Raw genomic sequence first — 24457 nt, forward strand, 5'->3', positions numbered from 1 at the left:
GGCGTAATGGTACTCGCGGTTGTCATCCCCTGGCTCCCTTACATTTTCTGCTACCAGCACATCATCCCTGTATTGCCGATGAATGCGCAAATTGCCTTCATCAAGGCAGTAAATGGAGAAGTGTGGTAGCAGAGAAATGCAGTTTGAAGGTCCTGGCCACAGCACAGCTTCTTTCGGTCTGTTGACAAGTCCCTGCATTTGCCACACGTGCACCATAGTACGTCAGGTAGGCCAGCAGGCGGTGGAGCACCATTTCGACGTTGACGCATCATCAGAGCATCAAAAACTAAGCCTGGCTCCCTTGCAAACAGCTCCCTGCCCAAGACTCTCCACTCCTCTAGGTCCATCTCTTGAAGAAGTTGTTATGGGAACAGAAAACATGGGTGGGGACAACATAAATCCCCATCATAATGTGCATTCAGTGTCCTCATAAGTAGCTGTATAATTGCAAACAGTTTCAATACATGTTCTTCAGAAATAAATGAGAAATGTAAAACAATTACACTATATGTTAGAATAATAATAATACATTTTATTTGTAATGCACTTTACATTATAAAATAATCTGAAAGCGCTACAATACAGTTCATAAGCCTAAACCAACCTCTGTATGCACCTGTAACCCGCCAGTTACTTCAGAGTTTGGACCAGAGACTAGGTTCATGGAGGAGGGTTTAAAGAGGAATTGACAGACACAATAACTAAATGGAGCCACACGGTATGTTGGAAGCAGTCAACTATATTAACAGTATGGAAAATAAAATAAAATGGAATAAACAAAGTGCAATGGCATCTCATCACTCAGTGGTTCACAGTTTTTCTTTTTCAGTACAAAACCAAATAAAAGTGTCCCATTGGAACAGTAACATTCCTTTAATGGTTCCTTGAATGTTCCTTTAATTGTTCCTTAAATGTTTTGTCGTTGTTAGTCAGTGCGCTTTGTGGGTATGTCAAGTCAAGGGAAAGTTCAAAGAGTCAGGGGTCACACGTCAGGTGTGTGTGTAGTGGTCCTACCACGGACACTACCAGTTAAGGTGAAGAAGGGGTTGGATGTCCTCTTCCGGCTCAGGTGCTGGTTCCCTACTCCGTTGGCAAGGAAAATCTTCACTGGCTCGCCATCTCCCTCAACCAGGAGAATCCAGATCCACCTCTAAAGGGTTCTATAGGGTCTCAAAAACCTAGCCTGCATAAAGACAGGGCTATCACTACACAGAATCATCAAACTTCTCTTATGGCCATATTCTATGGGGTGCCGTTTGTAAAGTGTCTCACGCTGAAAATAACATCAACATTTTGCCACATTTAGCTTCAAACAATGTTTAAAAAAGTATTGTGAATTTTTTAACGTCACCTTTTACCACATTTACAGCAATATTTGTTAACTTAGAAATATATTAAATAGTTAAATCTAAATATTAAATGTGGCACCTAAATGTTAAATGTGGCACCTAAATGTTAAATGTTAAATCTAAATATTAAATTTAAATATTAAATCTAAATCTAAATGCTAAATATAAATATAAATATAAATATTAAATCTAAATATAAATGTTAAATCTAAATCTAAATGTTAAATCTAAATGCTAAATATAAATATAAATCTAAATGTTAAATGTTAAATCTAAATGTTCTGGGTGAAACTAAATATTTAGCTAATATGCAAATTTACACTGCCGGTCACCGGAAGTACCAAAATAAAAGCTCGAGATGGTCAGACTGTGTTTATAGAATCAAATAACGAATTAAAACCAACTTGTCGGGGGAAATGGACACTTGAACATACATTAGCGTGATAATAACTACCTAAAATAACAAGAAACGTGTTTGGAGAAATTTTATTTGATGTTTACTTTGAGTTGTTAGTGTCCCTTCGGAGGGAATCACCTTGTTGTTTACAAATACTTCCGGGTAGAAAACCAGCGGAGTTTAGCTACACATATATATGCATATCTCACATTTTTCACGTCACTGTATCACCATTTAGACTAATCTAGTGTTTGTGAAGTCTATAAACACTATGACTGAACAAACATTACTATCACGTTCTGAAATTAATAACATGGTTATCGTAGATTAGCGGGGCTAACTGTTAGCTGTTAGCCCCGTTAGCGGTGTCTGTAATGACTCTCTAACTCTAAACGGTCCGTGAAGAAAATATTTTTTCCAGCGGATGTCTTAGTTACAACATGATTGAGCTAACTAGAGTAGTTTCATGTCGTATCCGACAACGGGAGGCTTTTAACAGATGACGTCCTGTTAGCTTTGCTGCTGCTGCAGCCGCTGATGCTTTCTAGACATCGTGATTTCCCAAAACTGAATAAATACCACACATCGCAACACAAAACTGCTTTGCTAGCTCAATCATGTTGTAACTAAGACATCCGCTGGAAGAAAATATTTTTTTCACGGACCGTTTAAGAGTTAATGAGTCATTACAGACACTGCTAACGGGACTAAGAGCTAACGGTTGTTAGCTTAGGTTGTTAATCCCTCCGAAGGGACACTAACAACTCAAAGTACACGTCAAATAAAATTTCTCCAAACACGTTTCTTGTTATTTTAGGTCATTATTATCACGCTAATGTATGTTCAAGTGTTCATTTCCCCCGATAAGTTCATTTTAATTCATTATTTGATTCTATAAACACAGTCTGACCATCTCGAGCTTTTATTTTGGTACTTCCGGTGACCAGCAGTGTGAATTTGCATATTAGCTAAATATTTAGTTTCACCCAGAACATTTAGATTTAACATTTAACATTTAGATTCATATTTAGCATTTAGATTTAACATTTATATTTATATTTATATTTAATATTTAGATTTAACATTTATATTTATATTTAGCATTTAGATTTAACATTTATATTTATATTTATATTTAACATTTATATTTAGATTTAGATTTAATATTTAGATTTAGATTTAGATTTAATATTTAGATTTAACATTTAACATTTAGGTGCCACATTTAATATTTAGATTTAACTATTTAATATATTTCTAAGTTAACAAATATTGCTGTTAATGTGGTAAAAGGTGACGTTAAAAAATTCACAATACTTTTTTAAACATTGTTTGAAGCTAAATGTGGCAAAATGTTGATGTTTTTTTTAACGTGAGACACTTTACAAACGGCACCCCATAATACTCAATACATAAATCTCTACACACTACTGGAACACAATAGTGATTAAATTAAATTATTTTTTTTTTCCTTAAGGTGAGTATTTTCACACATTTTAATCATTTTTGATCAACATGAATTATTTTAGCTATTTAACCATGAATTATGATCATTTTAGCTCATTTTCCCACATGAAATATGGTTCATTTTAATCCCTTTTTAACCATTTCACAAATTAAATGTTGTGACATTGGATTATGAACTGAAATTTAGCAAAATGCACCTTTAACACACATCAGAATATCAATTCAGGGCTTCAGAGTTTCTGCCTCTGTGATATATGAACATGTTTAGCAGCATTTAACAAGACACACACCCTAACAGTGCATCTCAAAGTGAATACACAAGAAAATTAATAGCACACCTCATTTGTTTCATCAGATTATCAGAGCAAAATATGTAGTTTTAACTCTTAAAACACACAGTAAACAGTAGCGGCAGGTCACGTTCATGTAGCAACAAGTTTTCTGCCATCTCACGAGCTGAATCGCGATGTGGCTACTACAGTTAGCATGTGCTAGCGCTAGTTAGCTCGAGCGACTCACCAAGTCTCTGCCGAAAATAATAACCCACAGATCCTCGACCACCTCTCTGCTGCAGGTAGGTACACTTTCACGGGTTATCCTGTGTTGATAAGTGAGTTAACAACCGCTGTTTTCGTGACTTCTTATTGACTTCCTCTTCCGTGATTTCCCTCTGCTCGTATCGCTGCTCTGACTCTGTAGCTCTGACTCCACGCCGCACTACTCCGCATTCTCCCTCCGCACTGTAACTCTCGCGAGAAGAGGGTGGGGCTACTTTCTCTCACGAACCATCTATATAATACAACAAATAAGAATTGAGAGTGTGCGAAATTAATATTACTGACAGAATAATAACTAAAGAGGGTTAATTAAATAAAAAATAATATTTTAAGGGGAACAACAATAGTAACTGTTTTCTACTGGGTTACACACCCTTCTCTGCTGCTGGAGAGCTTCCACTCTTTCTTGTTCATCAGGCCACACTCCTAGTCTCCCTCTGCCTGCTCCACGACCTCATCCCCGTGCTCTGCCTCTGCCTCTGCCTCCTCTACCTCCTCTCCCCCGACATCTCGCTCATCGTCCTCTCCCTCGGGGCTGTGATCCTCCGAAATCCTTGTCATCTGCGTCAGAGGCTCGGGAAGCTCCGCTAAATTCTCCTGTCTGGGTATAATGACAATTAGCTAATGCTGCTGTTTGTTGATGGTTATATGTAACTACATAGATAACAAGGCATTGTAATTACAATATTATCTGAGCACAAATATTGCCTGTTAGCAAGCTAACGTAAATAAACACGGCTAAACTCCCTAGCTAATTAGAGTCAATAATCCAGCTATTAGCATAACTGTTTATTCTAATACACAAACAATGCCATTTGGACACGATAACACATTTGATACAATATTTGCAAAATACCTCATCACTCATTTTCCACGTCAGGTACACTCCAGTGAGATACAGGGCTCCTGAGTCACTGCCATCTACATAGCTGTGACGCTGCAGGTGGGTGCACTCAGCTGCAGGCGACTGCACGGCTGAGTGGGCCAACGCACCAACGCACCTAAGGTACCTTGTACATCATAACTGGACATGAAAAGTCCATGACCAAATGTCGATATGTGACGAGGTCGGAGTGAGAATGTGTTGTGATATCCTACAATAATGCAGACACAACAATTCATATGATATTATGCAAATTAGCACCCCACAAATGATGTTACATCCTCAACGTACAGTTATGAAATGAACATTGCGTTACTGTGGTTAGGTTTAGGTAAAGAAACATGGTCAGGATGTAACACCACTAGAGGTGTAACAGTACACAAAAATCTCGGTTCGGTACGTACCTCGGTACACAAGTCACGGTTCTTTTTTTTTTGGTACAGTAATGAAAAAAATAGACAACTATTAAATACCTTTTACTTATTGGTAGCCTTATTAAAACATACCACCACAGCAGGTAACTCTTTTTACACAATTTTTGAATGAAACAAATATATATAAAATCCTGCTTTTTCACATTGTTTGAATGAAAATAGAAATATAAAAGTGAAAAATAAAATCCTGCTGTTTTTTTAACACATTTTTTGAATGAAAAATATAAATATACATTTCTGCTTTAACAGTTTTACTCAGTTAAAATAAAAAGTATAGTGCAGCTGGTCAGCTTTAAAGCCTACTCAGATTCAGTTTTACTAGGAACTTACTTAGCTTTCCCACTTTGTTAAAGTGCAGTAAACAAAACATGCAGTGCAGCTTAAATAATTTTACTCAACTCCAATGGCATTGGTTATTTCTTTAGCGCGATGGTCAGGGAAACGCTCTTTCTTTTTAAACGACGACGATATCATAGTTTGCACCAGATTGTTTTTTCTCCAAAAATTTCTTTATTGATTTTAACACTGGAGTGGTCCCGTTATACATTCAGATGCATAGATGAGGTACATCAGCAGTAACAAAGTACTGAAGAAAGGTTCCAGCTTAATTTCCACCCACCAGAACACCCTAAATTCACCCACCCAGAACAGAAAAACAACCCTTAAGAGGACACACACTCACACCCATGCACACAGAGGACATGCAAACAATGACAACAAACACAGAGTAAATAAGCAGGTTAACAACTTAAGTAAGGTAAACACATAAGTACTCAAAAGGAGGAGGGGAGAAGACTAAACAAATAAATACAAAATAAGTAAGAAAACAAGTAAAAAATAAATGAAGAAGAAGAAAAAGAAGAAGAAGAAGAAATAAATCGAATAGTCATTTTCAACGTCAATAGTTAGGGAGTCTATGTGGCTTAGAAAAGGTTGCCACGTCTCATAGAATGTACATAAGGAACCCTTGAGGGAAAACCTTATCTTCTCCAAGGTGATACATTGCAGCATTTCATGGATCCATTTATTGTGAGTGTGTGGGGTGGGGGAGGGGGGGGGGGTGGGTTATGAGTCCACTTAAGGAGGATGAGCCTTCGAGCGAGTAAGGAGGAAAATGTAATAATGTGCTGTGAGGATTTAGACAGGCCATGCGTGGGGGAGATGCCAAAGAGGACCACAAGGGGCTCTGGATTTATGGTTCGGCCTATAACTTCGCTAATTGTTTTGAATATTGCAGACCAGTATTCCGATAATTTTGGACAGGTCAGAAACATATGAACATAGTCAGCGGGGGAGTCTTTGCACCTACTACACTCATCTGTTCTGTCGGGGTAGATTTTGGCCAGTCTAGGGTTATTGAGATGGACTCTGTGCAAAATTTTGCATTGCAGCAGACCATGCCTTGCACATATGGAGGAAGTGTGTACGCGGTTTAATATTCGTTCTCAAAATTCATCAGATAGTGAGGTCCCGAGGTCCCGGTCCCAGGCAGCCCTTAAGGAGGTCAGTCGGTTCTGTGACAGAGTATAAACGCGGTTATAGACACTTGTTATGAGGCCATTTCATTTGGTGTTGAGAGATAAGAGTTGGTCCATCATTGTTTCTGGGGGGCGATTTGGAAAGTGAGGGTAGAGGGATTTCACAAAGTGTCTAATTTGAAAGAAGCGAAACAAATGTGCTTTTGGAAGGTCGAACTTGGCCCCGAGATGCTTGAACTCCCTCACTTGAGGCAGTCACTCTCCCCCAATCCGGAGAGGGCAATCCACCAGTTTCTGGCAGAGAACCATGGCCTCAGATTTGGAGGTGCTGACTCTCATCCTTACTGCTTCACACTTGGCTGCAAACCACCCCAGTGCGTGCTGGAGGTCACAGTGTGATGAGGCCAACAGAACTACATCATTTGCAAAAAGCAGAGATGGAATTCTGAGGTCCCCAAACCGGACCCCTTCCTCCCCCAGCTGCGCCTCGAGATCCTGTCAATGAAAATCACAAACAGGATTGGTGACAATGGACAACCTTGGCGGAGGCCAACACCCACCGAGTATGCGGACACAGCTCTCACTTTTGGTCATACAGGGACCGGCCCCCTTACTCCTGCAGTATCCCCCACGGAACACAGTCGTAAGCCCTCTCCAAGCCCACAAAGCACATGTAGACGTGATGGGCAAATTCCCATGACCCCTCCAGCGGCCTCGCAAGGGTAAAGAGCTGGTCTGCTGTCCCACAGCCAGAACAGAATCTGCATTGCTCCTCCTGAATCTGAGGTTCAACGATAGGTCGGAGCCTCCTTTCCAGCGCCCCGGAGGAAACCTTACCCGGGAGGCTGAGCAGTGTGATACCTCAATAGTTGGAGCACACCCTCTGGTCCACTTTTTTGGAAAAAAAAAGTGCTTTGCTAAAATAGACGTGTCTCGAACAAAATTAATTTTCTCCTGATCTGTCAGTCTGAAAAATGCCATTTCAGTGTCAGAATGTTTAGAAGGGTTGAGGCTTGTGAAAAATGGCTCCAGTATTTACTTAGGAGACTATGGGGTGAAGGAAACTAATCTGTACTCATGTTCACTTCTCCTATTGGAATGAACAGACTTAAGACTGCTGAAGGGGTGGAGCAGTTGCGAAACCCACGTGACATAGATACAGGAAATGAGTCCAAAGTGAGCTGTGTAGGTTTATCAGCAGACTCTGATGTGGCTCTTTAGCCCCCCTCCAGTGGCTCCCTGTGGCCTTGACAAAACAAAACTATATGAAAATGAATTACAGTTATTTTTGGAACATTCACATTTTATTTATCATTGTTGTAGGCCTAAAGTGATTCTTTATTTCTCTTTTGCTTATACACAAACCTCCATAGCCTTGGCTAGTTTTGAGTCTCCCCAGCCAGCCTAATTAGGAATTCCAAATCCAACAAAAGATAAGCCTACAGGGAAAATAAAGAATTTCATAATGCTTGGACAGATTCATTGGCTTTCACCACCAGTGCTGCAGACTTAAATGACTAGGTAATTATAAATAGCCCACTACGGACTAGTTGTGGTAAAAAATATTAATGAATGCTCATAGTAACGATGATTTAATAGGCTGAGCTACCTTCATATAAGGTTTAAACATTATTAGCGTCTCCAGAAAGATTATTTCTTTGTTATTGTTGTTGTTGTTTATTGTCCTAAATTGACTCTTTGATAGTACAGGTCTCAACCTTTACTTTTCATTATAATATAAGCTTAACAATCTATGCAAGCATGGTTATTTGACAATCCTGTAAACTTCCAAGACCTCCCTGGAGAGATGCTGTAAATACATTTACACAAAGGCCATGAAAAAAAGTCTTGGATTTCAGACAACATACAGTATTAGTGAAGAGTTAAACCAAAGCTCTGAGTCATTGTCAGAAACTGATGTACTGACACACAACTGTTTTAGCCACAGAGAATACAGTTTGGAGCAGCACTCAGCATACACTTTCTAATTAGTGTGGAAAAAAATATTGTAGACACTACTGCAGTTCCCTCATGCTTTGAAACATTCATATTAATACCACATGCATATGCTATGTGAAGACAAGTGTGCTGACATGGAAATATTTGCACATTAATGCATTATTTTGCTTCATTAATTACCTCTTTACCATAACTGTTATGTTTAATATATCACAGTGACTGTGGCAGGACATTAGGCAGATCAAGTGCCTCTTTTTTATGTTTTTACTTTTATACATATTTAAAACTAAAATGAATAAAAGATTACTGTCTCTTTGCCAGTAATAGACAAAGAATGGGTTCAGTTCCAGGACCTCCTGGGAGTCAACAACCACCAAGCAACTGTAATGGAAAACACTGTACAAAACAAATAGACAATACAGAACCTAAATAAACCCAGCACTATAACCCAAGGTTCATTCAACAGTTATGGCACACTGCTAAAAATGATGGGACCATTAGTTTTTGCTACACTATTAATTAAATGGTTGTTGAAATATTGCAAAGAGCTTGAAATATAACAGCAAGTTTTGTAGTTGACACTTGTGTATCTTAGAATATGGGTAGTAAACCCTTGGATCGTCTTTCACGTTTTTCAGAAAGACCGATGAAAGAAACACTTAAGGTAAGTCAGTATTTACTTAAATGAGCTAATGGAAGAGGACTTTAAACAGCTAGCTTGGGGTGGGGTGGAGCTGCTGGGATTGGGGGGGATCACCACTGATTTTGTCGTAATCTTTTAGTGTGTTCACTCCGAACACTATGCAAGGGTTTGGGGTTTTTAGATTTCTGTTTGGCATTTTGCCTTTATTAGACAGAAAGGCTATAGTGTGTGTGTGTGTGTGTGTGTGTGTGTGTGTGGGGGGGGGGGGGGATGACATGCAGCAAAGGGCCAGCATTGGAATCAAACCCATGACCGCTGTGGCAAGGACATGGCCTTTGTACATGGGGATCTGCTCTACCAGGCAAGCTACTGGGCACCCCTATGATTCACCCCTGTGATCTGCACAGCAAGATTACATCCAAAGTCAATGCTTATATGCGAACAGACCACACTCGGTAAATGCCACATTGCAAAGATGGGAAATTTGGGCTTTTCACATATTGGGGGAAGATGAAAATTTTCGACCAAGAGGGAGGGTATTGCAGTTCCAAAGTTCCAAATTAAGTGTTTGTGAATTGTGTCAGTTATTTTGTTGAGTTGTTTCTCAGCAAAATGCTCTGAGTAATTTAGGCTGGTGTTTTATCCTGGAAAGTAAACAATGAAAGGATTGAAGCGGGGTCGGCACGGTGGTGTGGTGGTTAGCACTGTCGCCTCACAGCAAGAGGGTTGCCGGTTCGATCCCTGGTGTGTATCTGTGCGGAGTTTGCATGTTCTCCCCGTGTCAGCGTGGGCACTCCAGCTTCCTCCAACAGTCCAAAGACATGCAGATTGGGGACTAGGTTAATTGGTAACTCTAAATTGTCCGTAGGTGTGAATGTGAGCGTGAATGGTTGTCTGTCTCTATGTGTCAGGGTGTCTGTCTCACCTGTCCAGGGTGTACAGGTACCCTGCCTCTCGTCCAGTGTCAGCTGGGATAGGCTCCAGCCCCCCCGCGACCCTCAAGAGGATGAAGCGGTTAGAAGATGGATGGATTGAAGCAGTAGTGCGCTACTGTGATTCATTCAATCTCTGTAACCGCTTATCCTGTTGGGGGTTACAGGGAGCTGGAGGCTATCCCAGCTGACATCGGGCGAGAGGTGGGATACACTCTTGACAGGTTACTAGACTATCAGGGGGAGACCAAGAGGGCTGATATATCGAGACAGTCATGCTCCCATTCACATCAATGGCCGATTTAGAGTCATGGATTAACCTAACCTGTCTTTGGACTGTGGGAGGAGGCTGGAGCACCCAGAAAAAGAAGAACATGCAAACTCTGCACAAAAGAAATCCCCCACTCCGGGGATCAAACCCCCCACCCTGGGTTCAAACCAGGAACCCTCTTGATGTGAGGCAACAATGCTAACCACTGCACCACCATGATCTGCTGTGACAATATGAAAAATAATTTTGAACATTTGACATCTAAATGAATTAATCTGGTGCACTTTGAGAGTATCAATCAAGTATCACATCAAGAAGCTAGAATAACAATTTCAAGGTTTTTAATGATGAAATATGAACAGTTCACCAAAAAAGGAAAATTTGGTCATCAGCTAATACAAAATGGCCGGGCAATTTTAGGCAATTCTGAGCAACAAGAGGCAGAATAGGAAGACAACAAGAACGTCTGCATTAAAATGTACATTTTACATCAGTTGAGGCCTTAACTCACAACCTCTGACACCAAGGAGCATCTTCTATCTGACTGAGCTAATTTGCAAGTGACAACTCATCGGTGGCTTCACAAATTGACTTAGCCAGTCACCAGGATGACAGCAGCTGTCAAGGCAGATTTCAAACTGCTGTCAAAAATTCAGTTATCAAGATAAAAATCTGAAAATACACATATTGCATATAGACAGCATGGAGATGTTAATTTGTTTTTAACAATGATTGATGTACTCCATAAGTGAAAAACTGATGTTTAAAAATGTCATCCTTGCATTGACTCCAATTGTTAACATGAGATCAAAATTCAAAATGTTGTCAAAAATTCCGTTTTTGAGATATATTATATATTTCTGATATTTGTTAAACATCATCTACCATGATTTTACCACTACAATTTTTTAATGAACATTGAAAACTTATTTAGCAAGAATTTGCAAGTATATGTTTACAGTACTGTTTACAGTCAAACATCTAGATGCACTCTAGGTTCAGAAAGAAGAAGAAAGAAAGAACGGGCAGGAAAACAATACAGTCCGGGCAGCTTAGGCAGCCCGGACCCTAATAAAATGTGATACCTGTAGCCGTTGCTCACGGTAAGGTCGTTGTGTGCGACAGAGCACTTACAGAAGAAATGTGACCCGGGTCTGAAACATGTCAAGCCAACGCTTTTTTTCCACTGCTGCCATACAGTAGTATCCTGGAGCATGGTGTACAAAAACAAGCACCTGGCTCCTTTAGTTTTTGACACCAGCTACCCTAAAGGCCCGAACATACTCGGGCGTACTCTAAGCGGAGCAGACTCCGCGAGGAATGTCCGCAGTCATTCAGGCTTTCATAGTCGAGCGCACTTCCGCGTTGTAGTTTCCTGTAAAAATGTCTGTGAAAAATGCCCGCAATGTGAAAAATACATGCCGAGCAGTTACTGGTGCGCGGAGCGGTGTCCCCGCGGTCGTGAAATCTGAGCTTGCGCGCACAGGGCTTGCGGACGTCTGCTTTGAGTCCACGTGGACCTCCGCGGAGTCCGTTCCGCGTACGTTCCGCCCAAGTATATTCGGGCCTTAAGGCTTTCCGTCAGCTCCTGTCCAACCCCAGCGCCACTTATTCTTCACTCCCCCTTCCAATTTTGATGTTTCTTCGCCAGGTTTAATAAACCTGGCATCCATCCTCGGCTAGCTGCTAGCTTCTACTGCTTCTTCTTATATTATTATTTTCCTGCAGTATCGATGCTACTTGGCGTGTAAAACTAGCTCCTAGCTAACGTCATTCTCAGAATCTATCGGCTGTATTCGGCGTCTGACTTCCAGCAGACGGCTATACAGCCTCTGGGGGCAGACCCCCGTTTTTTTGGCATTTTGGTTTGATTTGGGCGGAGGAGGCGAATTGTGACAGTGACGCCAGTTATGTTCCGCCTCGTTAGTTCACCACACGGAGTGTTTAACCTGGCAACAACTGCAGCCAGCTCAAATGTGACTGATCAATATCACGCGGACTACAAACAGCCTACAACCGGAAACCAGGGCTCTTCCACTCTTCTTCCAGAGGCAAGATCTTCTGGGTTTGTCTACAGACTCTACATTCACTGAATGTAGAGTCTGTATATAGAGACTAAACAAACTGCAACTAACAAATCCATTCAGCAGCTCCACCATCCACAATCAGACCCACATGGCTACTTATTCACTGCAAAATTACAGATAACAACTCACACTAACAGCTGATGCTGCTAGTGTGTCAATGTTTTTCAGGCTAATAAAGTATAATGGCAGCAACTTCTTACTGGCTTTTACTAGCCCGCTAGCACTCCACTCTGATATGGTCTGATAGCCCACCACTAACAATTTTGTTCCACCTCATCAAAGAAAACAAAACATACATTTCATCATCATTTCATTTATCAAAGATCTATTTTTAGCTCATCCATGTCCGTTGACAAACATTTTTCATCACAGTCAACAAAATTAACACTGATTCAGCTAAGTGTAGTTTTAAAAAGCGCTAATGGTGGTGTCATCACTAAACTTCACAATAGAGTTCTCTTCATGTCTAGTTTCGCAATCATGGGTGTACGTCATGACCATGGGGGGCTGAGCACACAGCCCAGGGAGGCTCTGATGTTCAACACTACAGTAGAGGAGGTGTGGCTGCCATTCCAAACTGACTGGGGTCTGTCTGTGTGAGGAAGTTCAAGATTCAGCTTTAGAGTGTCACTCAAGCCCAGAGTGCTAACTTGCCAATCAGTTCCATGGGAGTGATTGTGTTTAATGCTGAGCTGAATTCAGCAAACAGCATTCTGATGTAGGTGTTGTTATTTAAAAAGTGTGTGAAGGTGGAGGGGCAATGAAAATGGCATCTTCTGTCGATCTGTTGGCTCTAAATGCACACTGGTGAGGATCCAGGTTGTCTGGGATGTTGTCCTTGATGCGATGGTGAACTAGTGTCTCAAAGCACTTCATCAGAATTGGAGTAAGTGCTGCAGGGCAGGAATCATCAAGTCTACACAATCCAGGCTTTTTTGGTACAGGGACGATGATGGCCGTCCTAAAAGCAGGTGAGTACACTCTGCTGTGACAGTATGTTAAACCTTTGAACTCTGCAAACAAAATGGTTCACCAGTGCCTACATTGGTATTTTTGGTCATCATGAAGTCATTTATTGGTGTATCTTCAAATGCTTCATATCCCTAAAATCTGTACAACCTAAGCTAAAATGTTCTGTATGTCAATAAACCATAATAATTGATAAAAGTATTGAAATTGTGTCATAGAATGACTTTTTTCATCAGTTTTTACAAAATAAAAACACAAAAAATATTGATCCAAAAGATTTTAAATGTAGAAACATAAGAAAGATATTTCTTAACGCTCCAAAAGTTATTTGTTCCATGTACATTATTTAGTTTTTGAGATATGCTCATTTTACTGACCAGAATGAAAAGGCAGTCCTAGTTTCTCTGGCGCTGCATTGTGAGTGCTGCAAAACCATGCAAAAATGCAGACAACAATTTCCCATTACCAGGAAATTCCAGCACAATTACAAGATCATGACGTGATGATGGGGTGGGTGGGGCAAGCCTAAAGCCCAATTCAGACCAGTGATTCACAATGAGACGAAAGTGTTTCAGAACACTGTAAAGAAAAGTTGCAGTGGTGTGAACTGGCTGTTCTGAGCTTGATTCAAGTTGGGTGATGGTGCTACCTGTAGCTACAGTAAGCTGGCCAGCAACTGATTTTAGAATATAACGCCAGTCACCTGTTTCAACAGCCAATCGGCTTGTAGTGAAATCCGCTGGTCGAGTCGAAATGACCCCAGCCTGTGTTTGCTTTTTGTGGCAGGTGCTTTGTCCCTGCCGAGCCCTCTGTTTCTATCCCTACAGTGTGACAGTGGACAGTGGGTCACTGCTGGGTCGCTGCTGCTCACTGTATGCGTTTCTCCCACAGCAATCATGGGGAAAATCTCAGGGAAATTACGGCATAATTACCGCAAAATACCACATTTGCACCACCATAAGGTAAGGTAACATGAGGACAAGATGTGATGACAAATATTCTGCCTGTTATAGTTCTTATTTTAGATTTATTTAGAAAGTATCATGAAAACAACTATTGCAGTTATGTCTGTTTTTAGAGGGTCAAAAATGTCAGTGATGACATCAACTAGCTGCTTGGCACATGTTCTTAGTACTCGACCTGGGACGTCATAACGCCCAGCAGTTTTACTCCTGTTCACTCTCAGCAGGGTTTTTCTTACATCAGCTGTGGATACTAACAGCAGGTCCTCTGGAGGTGAGGCATAATTGACAGCTGACTGCTGCTGCAAAACATGTAGCTGTCCTTTAACAGTGTACGAAATAGATGGCCAAATGGACTTCCAAAAACTTGTGAAAGTCAGAGCAGACAGATTGAAAAAGATGCTTATGGGAAGAAATGAGGTTCCAATTTGTTGGAGAATGGCTCGTCTGATAAGAAAAAAGAATCACAACAATGAGTGAGACAGAGAAAGTGGAGATTAGGCAGTGAAAAAGACAGAGACAGAAGGAGAGATTCACAGACAGAATATTCAGAGCATCTGTTGTCGAAGCTGATGATAATGCCTCATTATTGTAGTCATTAGGGAAGCAGAAAATGACAGAAAAAGACGGAGTGAGAGAGAGGAGGAGAGTAATAAGGGTACAAAGAGAGAAAAAAAAACCTTACGAGACACATGCACAGTACAGGCTGAGAGATGGTATGGAGAGTTCACCTACTTTTTTATTTGGAATAGAGTTTACCATTTTTAAAGATAAGATAACGCTTTATTGATCCCTGTGGGGAAATTGGCTTTCTACAGCAGGTTATAGGGTTCAGCAGGGAAATAGAAAACAGTAATATGAACCCTGAACTAAATATGAAGTGGGCAATAAAAATAAACTATAAAAGCAGAGCAAACAAAACATTGGAAGCAAAGTAAAGGGGTAATTATATACATAAAAAAACATCTGCAGGGTTATGTAAACATATGCTGCCAAAGATGTAGAAATATGTTTAAAAGGAAGTAGCATGAGAGTCTATAGCCACAATAGTGTCTCTGTGAGGATGTATGGTCTAGTGTTGGGCGGACAGATCCTTATCATAGTTTTTGGTTCCTTCGAGTTGATATGTGTGTAACCCACTTCTGATAGGGTACACAGAGTAGTTAAATAGTTAGGACCAGTGTCTAGATTCGTAGGAGGGATTTAAAGAGAGAATGACAGACACAATAAGTAGCTGGAGCCAGATGATGCATTAAATGTAAAATTATATTAAAGGCACTTTGGAAAAATAACGAAATAAAATATTTGTTTAAACCAACAAGATTGCATAGTTCACTTTAAATAACAGTAAATGTCCCTTTAATTGAAAAGAGTTCAATCCTCCTTTGTTCCGTTTCTTTAAGTTCAGTTCAGCTAGCATCAGTCAGACAGTCAATTTCAGTCAAGCACTTTTTATATCAGTCAAGTCAGGTAGTGAGGTGTGACCTTTAGTCCTACCACGGAGATGAAAGGGGAAAGGATGGGAAGGGGGTTTCCTCCTTGGGGCAAAGGTGATGTCACTCCAGCTCCTCAGATGAGGAGATGCTCAGTTTCACAATTGGCTCACCATCTCCTTCATCAAGGAGAATCTGAATCCACCTCCAAATCTAGGGCTTCTCTCCAGGGAATCTCAAAAACCTAGCCTGTGCAGAAACAAAGCTATTACTCTCTGGGTTATGTCTGAGATCCTGTCTCTTATGGCCATAATAAAATCACATCAAAACTCTTCAAACACTACTGTAACACAATAGTGATTAACTTCATGAATTACTGTTCAGCATTTCTCATGAAATATTTCATCCCTTTTAACATAACTTATCTTTTCATCTTTTTAACCATAATTATGATTTACCATTTTAAATATTAAATTATGATTATTTGACATTTTATCCATGAAATAGACATGTATATCTTTTTTAAATCATGAGCTGAATGACAGCACATCAGCATTGATGTTACACATCACACAGTAGTTTTTCTTAACCATACAGCATATTATTAGCACTGGTGGTGCATAACAGGACAGCTATGCTGCAAGTGTGCCCAGTATAACATGAAAAGAATACAAAAAATAATGAATCCACCATCAACAGAAAATAACTGACTTATTACTCATATTATATATTTTTCTATCAGGTTACCAACGCATAATATATGCTGCTTTAACACTCTTCACATCATAGCAGTGTGTAGAAAGTCAAGTTCACAGATTAGCAAGGAAACAAACTTTCTGCAGGACCTTATGACCACACACTGAACTCGGCACGCAGACCTGCTACCATTGTTAGCTGCAGTTAGCCACATTAGCTTAGCTCAGCTCAACTCACCAACACACTGCCAAAAGTTGTTAAAACTCCTGGAGCACAGGTCCGTGGATCCGGTCGGTCACTTCACACTCAGACTTCTGCTTAAATTTATAAAAAAGACAGTAGTTTTATTTTTCCTAGTTATCAACTCATTTAGCAATATGTCTGCTTTGTCTGTTGTGTCGTCTCCGTGCTTCTGACTGACCGACTGCTACGTAAAGAGGGTGGGACTTGACTCTCCTCTCCAATCAGAAGTCTGCATTGGCTGATTGAACCAATAAGAATCAAGTATAGCTAGGATACCTGTGATTGACACCTTGATTAGCAAACAGAAAATAAAATGTACTGGAATTAAATAAATAATACATAACTACTGGGTTACATATGTAATAAATAATATTTATTTTTAATGCAATACAGCATCCCACTTGTATGAAGGTAGGCTATGAGCTCAACAGTGGCAGTTCTAGCACATTTGGTGCCCTCCGCGAGCCTCCCATTTACATCTTCTTGTAGCCGATCATAACAGGATAGGCCCTGGGTGGGCCTTTAGGCCCGTTTCCACTGAAGAAGTTCCTGGTACTATTTGGGGGGCAGGAACTACTACAGGAACGTCCTCTCACTCGGCCCTCTCAACCGCTGTCTCCACTGAGAGAGCGGAGTACGAGGAAGGTTCCTGTAAAGTTACGGGCTGTGGCTGTGACGTAATCGTTGCACGACCATTTTGGCCGGGGCGACGCAGGGACTCCGTTAGCCGATAGCGGTGTCTGTGATAATTGACTAAATGGCCCGTGAAGAAAATATTTTTTCCAGCGGATGTCTTAGTTACAACATGATTGAGCTAACTGGAGTAGTTTCATGTCGTATCCGACAACGGGAGGCTTTTAACAGATGACGTCCTGATGGTAGCTTTGCTGCTGCTGTTAGCTGATGCTTTCTAGACATCGTGACTTCCCATAACTGAATAAATACCACACATATCAACACAAAACTGCTTTGCTAGCTCAATCATGTTGTAACTAAGATATCCGCTGGAAAAAATATTTTTTTCACGGGCCATTTAGTGAGTTTTTTTAGATGGCGGTGGAAGCTATATGAACAAGCTAACCCTCGTCTGCTGAGTTTTAAAAATGCCAGCTATTTTGTTGCTTTCTGTTGTCTTTTTTTCTTTTGTTTCTGTCTTTCGGGGCCGTTAAGAGTACCTACCCCAAGGCAGGGACTTGTTTAGCCCCTGTAAAAGTTCCGAAACTCTGTCCTTCGGGGGTGGTTCCTGAAGTGGAGACATGCACCAACGGCCCCAGCCCTGTAAAATTACCCCGAAGTTCTTGCGGTGGAAACGGGCCTTATATCTCTGTTCCTTTCAGGTTTTTGCATGTATGTAGGTATCTGTATATGTGTGTACCTGTGCATATATGTATTTTAAGAAAGGAAAAGTGATGCTTGGAAACACATCACTCAGGAAATGAACTACATCGTTCACCAGTGTAGCATAGATATATATACGTAGAGGCCGCATTCAATGGCACTCATCATTGGAGCGATACATGAACGCGGCCGCCATCTTGCCCATGTGGAGCCGCGCTGCCTAATGCACGTATGTCTACTGAGGCAGGAAATTATTTATGATTAAAATCATCATTACTCGCTGAATTCTCAACCGCTTTTTCATGCGGTTTGGTTTGTTACAATCGTCAGACATATAGTTATGATACAGGATACTTGGTTAAATAAAAAATGCAGCTTTTCATACCAAAATATTTGATCTTTTGTAGATAAAGTAACAGTAATAGTTCTAGAACACATTTAAACTAAACTTTCCCCATGTAATAAATATTCTTTTTTCTTACTAGATGTACAATGCCCACCATGATGTCATTTAATTATTAATTTTGACTATAAATGTTTATTCACATTTTAAGTCACACAATGTGGAAAAAAATAGTGTATCAGCAGGGTTGTGCCGAGCTGCAGTGCAGATTCTGATTAACAAATGTTGGTTTTGTACAAGTGAAAATAAATGACTTAGAGCTCCATGTTTACACAAAATTTTGCTTTAATCTCATATGTATAACACCACAGTGCTCATGGGAGCCTGGACACAGAACTGTTTGCATTATTAGGTCATATTTACAAAAAATATATACAGTGTACAGTAGTATTATTTTTAGGAGTCCTTGCAGAGAAGCTCAGGAAAATTGAATACAGAAGGAGTCACTCCGTCCCTTAAACAGACAGTCTGCTCAGTCCTGTCGAAGTCCTCAAGTCTGAAGTGACAGCTGCAGATGACTGAGGAGTCACTCGGCACAAAGTCCTTTCTCCTCACTGCTGCTACCCATGCCCGTCTCCTATCTGTGTTTTTTGGGAAGCTACACACAAAATAAGTGTGTCAGAAAAACGTTAACTACTAACGTTATACTGCGTTATGTCACGTTGGTGCCATGAAACAGATAGTTGACAGTTTGGAATAACACATACACCGACATAGCTGTTTGACAGTAATATTATATAAATGTTAACCTTTTTTCTTTAAGTTGTGTGACATAGTGTTAGCTTAATTTGGCATTAGGACCAGATCAGGATAGTTACTTTACATGTTTAGCTTAAAAGAAGGCTCACTTTTTGAGATATATATCTCATTAAACATGTTTGTAACAGTAAAATATTGTAAAACAACTTCTTACCTGTGGAATGTTATTCCCTTCTGCTTGGTTTTAACACTTCTGTCATTCATACACCTAAATGCAGAGCAAAAATGTGGCATTTTTGCTGAGTCTGACATGGGTCTGAACCGGTCAGAGCACCTAGGCAAGATGGCGGCGGTAGTGACGCAGCCCACAAGCCAGGGTGCGGCATCTATCTATGCCAGTATAGAGTAATCATGAAATGCTAACTGCCCAATCAGAACTTCTAATGTAATTTGGAGCTCAACACAAACATGCCTGTGAGCTTCAAGCTTGTGGGAGACAACGTATCTTGTGCCTCTTTGAGTATTTGTGTGAACAGGTGGTTAGTTTAGCACCATAGCATGCTTATAGCTGGAGTAGATGATGGGAATTTAGTTTGCAGGTATTTGGGCATAAACCAAAGTGAGGTGGTCGATATGAATAAAATCTTTGACCATGGTTTGTATAATTTTATGTGATATATTACATTTTCTTAAAATGAAACTGAAGAAAGTTTTATAGATTAAATAAGTAGATGAGAATGTCTGTTGTTGGCTAAAACAGCAAACAAATGGCAAAAACCCAGAGTCTTTAACAAGCTGAAGTTTTAAATCCTCAATTATTTACATTGCCAATGCCCTCAATGCCCAAGAGATATTGATGGAATAGATACTTCAGTAAAAACACAGGCAAAACCTCAGATGGTGCTAAATGTTTTATCATCTCACAGTGTATTTTGTCATACTAATATAAGATTTAAAAGTTAAGTTAATTTATACATTTGAGTTAATTTACCAAAAATCTATTTACAATGTTTATGCTGTTAATTAGTTATATATTTATGCTTTATTATTTACAGATTCAGATATTTACACCAGCATCTTTTGAAATAGTTAAAACAGTCTCTTGAATCCGCTTCTGTGGTTTTTCCTCATTATAGTTACATTTGCCCTGGTCTAGGTCATTCCTGGCCTCTGATCGGTTGGGTTAGTCACATGGGTGTTAGAGACAAGGACGTGTAATTGTTGTTGTGATTCTGATGCCGGGAGCCTCAGTAAAGTTCTGCTTAAAAGTCATCTGTCTCAATCCTGCTGTTTCCTCTGAAGAGTGTCCAAATACCACCTATTGAACCCTCATGTTACACTAACAAAGTATTGAACAAATAAACATTTTGACCTGACGATGTCATTAGATGTTAAACTTGGGGACGTTACCAGACGTTACCATATTGGGAGGAGAAGGTGGAGCTGATTCATAGGCTGTAGTGACAACTGGCAGACAAAATTGACAATTGAAAAGAAAAGTGGAAATTGACAAAATTTGTAGGGGTAAGTTATGTAATAATTCCCCCTCTGTATAGTTGCCATACAGAGGGGGACGACATGTCTCCACTTCCTCCCACTGTACAGAATTGAAGCCAAAATATCCCAGATACGGCCGCTGCCATCTGGCATATTTGGAGCACAGTAGCAATCTCTGTGGTGTTGAGGTCCTGCCCAAACATCTATCCTACCAATCGAGAGCAGCACCATTGATCATGAGCACACCAGTTGGCACACACAGCTGTCAATCATAGCATGAAATTAAAAAAAAAAAAAAAATTATGAGAAAAACGAGCACTTGAACAAACGTCAGCATGATAAAAACTACATAAATTACAGAAACCATCTTTGCTCCACATGTTTATCTCTGCTGTGTCGCCTGTTACCTGTTACCCTGCATGTTTCCTGGTCTGAAGATTTTTGCCTAGTCCCTTGGTTTTGTCTGTCTGATCTGCCAGCCTGCCTGGTTTGTGACCCCTGCTTGTTTTTGGACTGATTGAAGAATATTGGACTCTGCTCCTGTCTCTGATTTTGTTGAGATATTTCACTCAACCTTAATGGTGGCACTACAGGAAAATGGGACCACCACAGTCATTAGGATTCATCATCCAGGAAGCTATGAATTTTTAGCCCAAATTTTGTGACAAACCATCTTGTACGTGTTGAAATTGGAGACAAATTCAAAATGTAAAATCTGTAGGTTTTATTCTCCACTGAACATTAATGTCCGAACCAAATGTCAAGGCAATCCATCCAGTAGTGGTTCTGACATTTCGTGGTGGACCAACTGATCAACTCTGCTGTCCCAGGTCCTTGTTTACTTGTTGTTGGTTTGTATCATCTGCATGAGGACATGGGTGTTACAGTTTACAATCCTGCTGACTTTATCATGCTATACCACCAATAAACAGTTGGTGGCAGTAATGTGTACACATAAAAGGAAGTTATATGTCGCCCAGAGAGCATCCGTAAATGCCAATGTGATGGGAGGCATTGGGAAAAGGATGGAGACAGAATAAAATGGCCTCGTACAGCCTTTGTAGTCTTCCAACCATTCAAAACATGTTGACACTACTTGTCACATTCACCAATTAACACACACATTCATACACTGGTGGCTAAGGCTACCATAAAAGGTGTCACCTACTAATTAGTTCACCATTCACATGCACTAACCCAAAAAAATTGCACAGCCATGGGGAGCAATTTGTAATTAAGTGTTTTGTCCAAGGAAACTTCAACACACAGATGCAGGAGCTGGGGGTCAAAAAAATTGCAGATGACTCAATCTACCTCCTGAGTGCATGCACGCGCACACACACACACACACCCACACACACACACACACACACACACACACACACACACACACACACCTTTTTTTGACTGTTTACAGTATCTCCATTATCAGCCAAAAAGGAAGAGGAATATATGGAAGAGTATACCCCTTCCTTACCCTCTAACTTTCCCATCTACTTAGTAGTACACTACTCACTAATCTACATAGTAGTACACCCACCTCATATATATTTAATGAAGCCGCAAATTAGGATTACTGTATACTGAAATACCAGAAGATGGAAAGTACATGTTCTGCAGTGTGTTTTCCTCAGTTTGCATTGTGAAGATCATACAGTCTCTGCGCTAGTCTGCACATGTAAAAAACAAAACATAATTTTAGTGTTAAAACAGTATCTGATCCTGATCGTCAGTTATCTTTCTGTGTTTTCATTGCTCCTATAAGCTGCAGACCTGTGTGTGGAGTTTGTCAGAAAGATGAATTGAAGTGAGCTGTGGAGTGAAAAACAGCCTTCCAGTCTGAGTGATAAGATGCCCTGTGCCTGTCCGTCTCCACAGCCACCCAACCTGATGGGGTGAGGGAAGAAAAAAGTTACAAATCACTCTGTCAGCTCTCTGGCCCTCACCGTAATGGCTCTCAGAGGGGTGATAAGGAGCATAGAGTTTCCCAATGAGAGAGGAAGGTGTGGAAAAAAGAAGTGGGGGAAGGAGACACAACTGTGTGTGTGTATGCGTATGTGTGTAAATTTGCTAGCAATGCTGGTTTCAACAGCCCCCAGTCTTCTGTCCATACCCTCAGGACTGGGTCATGAAGACATAAAGATGGGTGAGGAGAGGAGAGTTTGGGTGCAGGGGAGCATCACAATTTATTCCAGGTAGGATAAATCTGTTTGCATGTTCATGTATATTTACAGGTACATAAATAGATTGGTGTACTGGTGTAGACATACAAGTAAGTGTAGATATGAATTCAAACACATTCATGTACAGTGCTACGCAAAAGTCTGGGCACCCCTGGTCAAAATTTTGTTCACTGTGGGTAGTTAAGTAAAAGATGACCTGATTTCCAAAAGGATTGAAGTTAAAGATGACATTTTCTTCAATATTTTAAGCAAGATTACTTTTTTATTTAAATTTTTTACATTTTCAAAATAACAAAAAAGTTAAAGGGCCTGAAGCAAAAGTTTGGGCACTCTTTCAGTTCTTCTCTTAGGGATTAACACCCATTTTTCCTGCAAAAGACTTGTAGCTCTGTGAGATTATTGGGCCGTCTTGCATGCACTGCTCTTTTGAGGGCTATCCACAGATTTTTAATGATGTTTAGGTCGGGGGACTGTGAGGGCCATGGCAAAACCTTCAACCTGCTCTTCTTGAGGTAGTCCATTGAGGATTTCAGGGTGTGTTTAGGATCATTGTCCTGTTGTAGAAGCCCTCCTCTCTTCATCTTCACATTTTTACAGACTGTGTGATGTTTGCTTCCAGAATTTGCTGGAATTTATTTGAATCCATTCTTCCCTGTGAAATGTTCCCCATGCACTGGCTGCAACACAAGCCCAAAGCATGATTGATCCACCCCCATGTTTAAAAGTTCGACAGATGAACTTTTCATGGAATTCTGCACCCTTTTTCTCCAAACATACCTTTGCTTATTGTGTCCAAAAAGTTATATTTTAACTTCATCAGTCCACAGAACCTGTTTCCAAAAAGTATCAGGCTTGTTTCGATGTTCCTTTGCAAACTTACGATGCTCAATTTTGTGGTGAGGACACGGGAAAGGTCTTCTTCTGATGACTCCTCCACAAAGGTCATATTTGTACGGGTGTAACTGCATAGTAGAACAGTGACCCACTCCAGAGTCTGAAAAATCTTCCTGCAGGTCTTTTGCAGTCAAACAGGGGTTCTGAGTTGCCTTTCTAGCAATTATACAAGCAGCTATCTCAGAAAGTTTTCTGGGTCTTCCAACCTCAGCTTGACCTCCACAGTTCCTGTTCACTGCCATTTCTTAATTACATCCACAAACTGAGGAAACAGCTTCCTGAAAACTCTTTGCTATCAAATGGCCTTCTATGGAGAATGATTGAATGATCTGACTGCTGTCGTGACAGTCTTCATTTCACTTTTTAATTTGGCAGTAATGATGTAATTGTGTCTGGAAGTGATGAACCTACAATACATTTTCTGCTGAATCGCAGATCCCTTGGCTTTACAGAACTTTAAAGTGAGTTACAGCTCATTGTTTAGCTGTCTAGCTGCAATGTTACTGTTCTATTTTTAGAGAAAATGCTCTGATAAAGTCATTGTACACCACCTGCTCAGCAGCAAATAACAAAAAGACATAGTTAGAGACTAGCTGGTGAACAAAGAGCCAGATATTTTTCTCAGGAGGTGGTAGTAGAGACTAAAATCAGCGCTAAAAGAGAGTAAATAGCCTATTGGACTT

The 24457-nt window shown here is 40.3% G+C and overlaps 1 long non-coding RNA gene across 1 annotated transcript; it reads right to left on the reverse strand.

Annotated features, from left to right (window-relative positions):
• Positions 1 to 212: 212 nt before the first annotated feature.
• On the reverse strand, positions 213 to 16906 carry LOC125894329 (uncharacterized). Its single transcript, XR_007450054.1, has 5 exons — positions 16755 to 16906; positions 15886 to 16070; positions 4144 to 4371; positions 3733 to 4002; positions 213 to 1183 (listed from the first exon to the last, which is right to left on the reverse strand). It is a non-coding gene; the product is annotated as an uncharacterized LOC125894329 (long non-coding RNA).
• Between the last annotated feature and the right edge of the window lie 7551 nt (positions 16907 to 24457).

The sequence above is a fragment of the Epinephelus fuscoguttatus genome, linkage group LG9 (assembly GCF_011397635.1).
Source record: "Epinephelus fuscoguttatus linkage group LG9, E.fuscoguttatus.final_Chr_v1".
Lineage (NCBI taxonomy): Eukaryota > Metazoa > Chordata > Actinopteri > Perciformes > Serranidae > Epinephelus > Epinephelus fuscoguttatus.